Source organism: Herpailurus yagouaroundi, unplaced genomic scaffold, assembly GCF_014898765.1.
Source record: "Herpailurus yagouaroundi ecotype Mexico unplaced genomic scaffold, PumYag 221, whole genome shotgun sequence".
Classification (NCBI taxonomy): domain Eukaryota; kingdom Metazoa; phylum Chordata; class Mammalia; order Carnivora; family Felidae; genus Herpailurus; species Herpailurus yagouaroundi.
The window spans coordinates 13,975,417-13,981,416 of NW_024412452.1; positions in this window are offsets into that span (position 1 = coordinate 13,975,417).

Below are 6,000 nucleotides of genomic sequence, written 5' to 3' on the forward strand. Positions count from 1 at the left end.
CCAAAACTTAGTGAGAATTACATTTTGAAGCAATTTGCCAATATTTGAAGTGTGTACATGTTGGTAGATGTGTTAAAGATTGTATTGCACTAAGAATGTAGCCAGTGTTTAGTTGTTAGTAAACTTCTCTAATGCTAGAAGTTAATCCGTTACTGTTGCTTTTTAAAAGAAGAGATGATTGCATAAATGTAATCAAAAGTTACATGTCTCCACTTCAACTTGCCAATTGTTTTAGAAAGAATCATTAGGTAAAGCAAAGGCTCTATTTTTTCTGATGTCATACTCCAGATACTGTACCTTCTCAAGTGTTTTGAATTTTTTTGTAAGAATGTGTTTCTAGTGGATTTCTGGTGTATACAGTGATCGACACTTTGCTTCAGTGATAGTTGCAAAAGAAGGATATTTAAAATGGGTGAGTAGCAAGACAGCCTGTCCTCTAAATCTAAAGTTTCTGAAGTATCTGGCAATCTGTTAATTATAGAACAAAGCTTCCTTTTACAGGATCCTTTTATAAACAGCAAGCTAAAATCTCTATCCCTGGTGCTTACAGCACTTGCTGTGTTCTGCAGGAGACAGAGTTCTGCCAGGGTGGTTTGAATGAATAGCTGTGCTGTTTTGCCTTCCCATAGAACTGAGCCCGGTCTCTCAGCTCTGTCTCCGTGTTGCTCTACAGCAAAGCCTGGGGCTGCCACACAGTACGGATCACTTTTTCCATGGGCCACGTTTTGGCATAAAATCCAGCTTTACTTTTATTAAATGGTTATCTTTTTTTTTTTTTTCAACGTTTTTTATTTATTTTTGGGACAGAGAGAGACAGAGCATGAACGGGGGAGGGGCAGAGAGAGAGGGAGACACAGAATCGGAAACAGGCTCCAGGCTCTGAGCCATCAGCCCAGAGCCCGATGCGGGGCTCGAACTCACGGACCGCGAGATCGTGACCTGGCTGAAGTCAGACGCTTAACCAACTGCACCACCCAGGCGCCCCCTAAATGGTTATCTTTAAATTCACCTCAATTGGCTATCAGTAAGTATTTACCGAGTACTTAATAAAGGCCAAGAAATAATTTCCCTAAAAATTTAGAGGCCAGTTTGTCATTGGGAGTGGCATTTAAGAAAAAGGGATTCTTTCAGTTTTTTGGATGAGGAAAGAAGTAAGGGTTAAGTCTCCCTCACTGATCTCTGTACGTAAATAGTTCTTCCTTTTAAAAAAAAAATGGTGTAGAAACTTTATTAGCTTAAACATCCTGGAGCTATAAACTAATCTTGTAATAATATACAGACAGGTTGCCAGGTTACAGGTTATTTAACCAGCTGATCTGTTCCCCAGAAGTATGCGTGTAATCAGAAAAATTCATTGTTCTTTTTTTTTGGTTAGCATGTGTACAAGAGATTATTTCTAAGATTGAAAGGCCATGTTTTTGAACTTCATATTATCAATGTGATTCGTTGGCTGAAATTCCAAGGTTCACTTGTTGTGTTTTCTCAAATGTATTTCTCCTAATGCTGTTATGTAGCCATGTGTACCTTTTCGTATTTCAAAAGATTTTTGAAAATGAAGTCTGGATGTGCAGTTGAAAATATGGAATAAAAAATGGAGCTTGTAAACAATTAGAGAAATGCTTTTTGGATAGAATTGTAGTTATTTCCTTCCACCCACTTATCAGTCTACCTTGGTTTGTATAAGAGTAAAAAGGCTGTTTATACGTATTAAGATGGAAGCTCTCGGCATGTTTTCGTATGCTTTTAATTTCTGCACTATAAAGAGTGATTTAGAGGCATCCAGCAGTTTAAAAATAGAGCCTAATAAGGTATGTGCTGGAACTCACAGCTATTGCATACCTTGGGGATCTTTAGAAGTTAAGTTTTGCCTCTGGCACTCAGCTTTGTATGTTCTGGAATGGAGGCAACTATGGTAAGGTCTTGGGAGGAGAACTGCCAGACTTCCCAAAGCCTGTGATAGAAGGTGCTCCTTGAGGATTCTGGGCTTCTTGTAAGTAGAAGGCAAATGACCTCGTACTACTTAACTAATATATTCTCTGTCTCTCTTTTTTTAATCTTTATTTATTTTGGGAGAGAGTGAGGGTGAGAAGGTGCACGTGAGGGGGAGAGGGGCAGCGAGAGGGAGAGAGAGAATCTCAAGCAGGCTCTGTGCTGTCCGTATGGAGCCCCACATGGGGTTCAAACTCACAGGCCGTGAGATCATGAGCTGAGCCAAAATCCAGAGTCGGATGTGTAACCAACTGAGCCACCCAGGTGCCCCTAATACATTCTTAATTTGTGAGACCCGAAGGTTGATACCCATTAGTTTTGAGTTGTCCTATAACATCCTGGTTGCAAAGGTCCAGATGTGTCAGGGTCACTACAGTTTGTTTCTGCCAACAAGCCCTTTCAGGTGACCCTCCTGTCTTCATGTTGTCCTCACTGATGCCAGTGTGGCAGCATCAGTCACGGATGTTCTACTATGGCAAGTGCAATGTGGGATGGACTCATTAGAAAGCTTGGTCTTCAAACAGTGCCCCTAATGGGATGGAAAATACCTGAGACAGGCTTTTAGTTCCTGGCCAAGGGAAATAGCAGTAAATTCAAGTTCCTGTTAGACTTGAAATGTAGTTAACCAGTTTGGTTCATGGGGGCTTTTTGCCCCCATACTTTGTATGTAGAATGATTTTGAAATGTTGAGCACATTTGCCTTGAATTCTATCTCTTGCTTCCTAATTTTGTATTTATCCTTTGAATAAAAGGTAAACCCAAAATCGAATTTACTTTTGCTGCTGTGTAGAAACCTAGGAACTGTGGGAAATCCTTATAAGATTTTTATCTTACGTTCTTGGTTATTAACTTGGACCCATGTATTGTTACTAAAGTTCAAAGTGTTTCTTTGAAAGAAACAAATTAATTTTAAAACTTCTTCATATGTACGGTTTTTGCATGTATGTATGCGTGGGGGGGCTTTTGTTTTTCTTTCTTTTTTTTTGATGTTTTAAGTGAAGTGGAAAAATACTCTGGCTTCTTAATGCAGAATTGATTTTACTGATACAACATTAATAACTTAAGTATTTTGAGTTATTTTCTCAGCAGAGACCTATTTGTGTAAATTTGTGTGCGAATGCCTGGTTCCAGGAGTAAAGCACGGAGTCTGGAGTTCCCCAGAACAGACAAAAGCTAGTTGATTTGTAGACATATTGGTCTCCGCCACTTGGCCTTCCCAAAAGGTGATGTTCCTATGTTATTGATCCTCACTCAGTTCTTTTGGGCTCAACATTGCTGAAACTAAGGAAGGGCAGCTCGGAGAATGTTGATATCCTATCAGAAGACAAGGCTGATTTTTAAGTTATTTTTATTTTATTTTTTTAAATTTATTTTTGAGACAGAGAGAGACAGAGCACGAGCAGGGGAGGGGCAGAGAGAGAGGGAGACACAGAATCCAAAGCAGGCTCCAGGCTCTGAGCTGTCAGCACAGAGCCCGACACGGGGCTCAAACTCACGGACTGTGAGATCATGACCTGAGCGGAAGTTGGACGCTTAACCGAGTGAGCAACCCAGGCTCCCCTAAGTTATTTTTTAAATTAAAGAATCTGTTACGGCTTGACTTAGGCCCAAACAGGATGCTTCAAAACTTGGATCATTATTTAAATGGATAACCCTTCACAAAAAGTAACAGCCAGCTCTTGCTTTTCCATTCTTACCTTGAGCTGCCTAGCATCCTGGTGGGTCTACTAGGCACACACACCATATGAGAAGGTCCTGTGGACACATGGGCTCTGCTTACACGGTATTTGTGTTTCTCATTGCCTAAGCACAATGACTTTGCCATAGCAGTTGCTTAATAAACCACTTGCTGACCTTAAGTTATACTCTAAATAGCATTTTAATTTATTTTCTTTCAGTGCTTTTATTTGCTGAGTTAGAGTTTGGTCAAGAAGTCATAAATCACTACTGACTGGCATTTCCAGTGGGAAAGGATTTAATATGGGGAATTGGGGCTTACACAGCCGTGAGGAGGCCTCGGGAAAGGGGAGTGAGGCCCCTGTGCAATCTGCCCGTGTAGGAATTGCAAGGAGCCACAACTGTTGGAAGGTCTTGTGGCACCAGGGTGGGTGACTGCCAGAAAGATGCGTGGAAGCTGTTGGCAGATCCCACATTAGCTGTCTGATGCCCATTAGCCTGTTTGCAGTTTACCGCTGGAGAATACTTATTTCTACTTTCCCGTTCCAGGTTGTGTGCAAGTGGCTCTCATTGGTGAAATCTAATTGGATCTCTGTGGATAGGTATACAGTAGAAAGGAGAACTTAGAAGGGTGGGCTGGCGCAAGATACTCAACAGACATTGTCCAGCGCAGTTCACCCTTGGGATTACCCAGCATCTATACTCACCCTTGTGTCCATATTTAAATTTCCAAGGAGGATCAAAAAGGATATGATTCTGGTTGATATGTTGCAAGAACCCCTGTTGAAATACACACCCTCTTCCCAAGAAGAGGAGATAAATTTCACAAATTTCTCTCTATGTGTTGTCCGTTTCTCTCCCTTAGTCACAATCCCCCTTAGTATAAAAGTCATATAGTCTTAAGTGGAATACTTAGAAGAGGGAGGGGCCAAGTTGATTAATTATATAAACGTATACATATCAGGGAAAGAACGTGCACTGCTAATTAAGCCCTCATTTGTACAACTAGTCAAGAGTCCATAGTTTACTTAAATACATACGTGTATACACACATACCAATACATTTTCTCTTCCATTATCCATTTTGTGTTTCCTTTGGCCTCCACAAGCACCCAGGTAGTGGTGCCTCTCTGCCAGAACTTTTTGTTTCTCTCTCTTGTAGCTAAGGTTGGGACCCTACCTTCTCTATTCTTGTATATAAACTGCAGGCCCATATATGTAGAGAGGTGGCAGCAGGAATTTCTGGCAATATTGAGACTAGATAACAGGAAATTCCTGGGATAGAGAAGTTAATGTTGGATGGGAATGCAGAAGAAAACCATCTCTTATCAAGAAAAAAGTTCTCAGAAGCAAAAGGTAAGAAAGCACTAGGAAGAGAAGTGACAAGTATGGAAGCTGGTGGCAATTCTGGGGGGGGTGGGGGGGGTGGGGGCATCTGTTCCTCTCCTGGAGGCTAGATCTTTTCAATTCCAGTGGGCTGCCCATGGCGGGCAGGAGACAAAGCCACAGTCTAGAGAAAGGTGGGAAGTCAGCAGAATGGAAAACATTCTTGGCAAAAGAGTAACCCAGGAAATATGTCAGAGAGGGTTAGGACAAGGGAAAGGGCAGGCCTCAGCCTTGGTTGTGGTGGATCGGGGATAAATCTCCCACGGGAATTCCTTACCACAGCTAGAATCATGCAGGCTTTGTGCAGACATTTGCCCTACCTGTTTCTCCTAAAAAAGCCTCAACCTGAGAGGTTATTTTACAGTGATCCTGAGTTGATGGAGCCTCCAGGCACCTGGCAGAAGCCAACCCAAATCTTTTTCTGGAGCAGGGAACTTTGAATATAAGCCTCAAAGCACTTTCCAAAAAACAAGCTCAGAATCCCAAATCACAGACATGCTATCATAAGTGAGAGAAAAAAAAAGGCAAATGACAGAATCAAATTTGTAAAGACATTTTAAGTGGGAGGAAGAATTGATGCAGAAGATGTGAGGCATTTTGACTGCAGAGGCAGCGACTGTAACGATGCAGCCACCAGCCACTGAAGGGGCGAGACATGGATGCTCTGGGGTCTCCAGAGGGCATGTGGCCCTACCAACACCTTGAATTCAACTCAGTGATGCTGAGTTTGGACTTCCGGTCTCCAGAACTGTTAAGAGAGTAAATCTGTTACTTTAAATCTTCACATTTGTGGTAACTTGTTACAGTAGCCACAAGCAAGTGGATTCAGAGAACTTGGGTTCTCTTTTGTTGTATTTATTCCGAGTAATTTTTGTTGTCCTTGTAAATGGTATTTAAAAATATTTTTATAGGGGCGCCTGGGTGGCGCAGTCGGTTAAGCGTCCGACT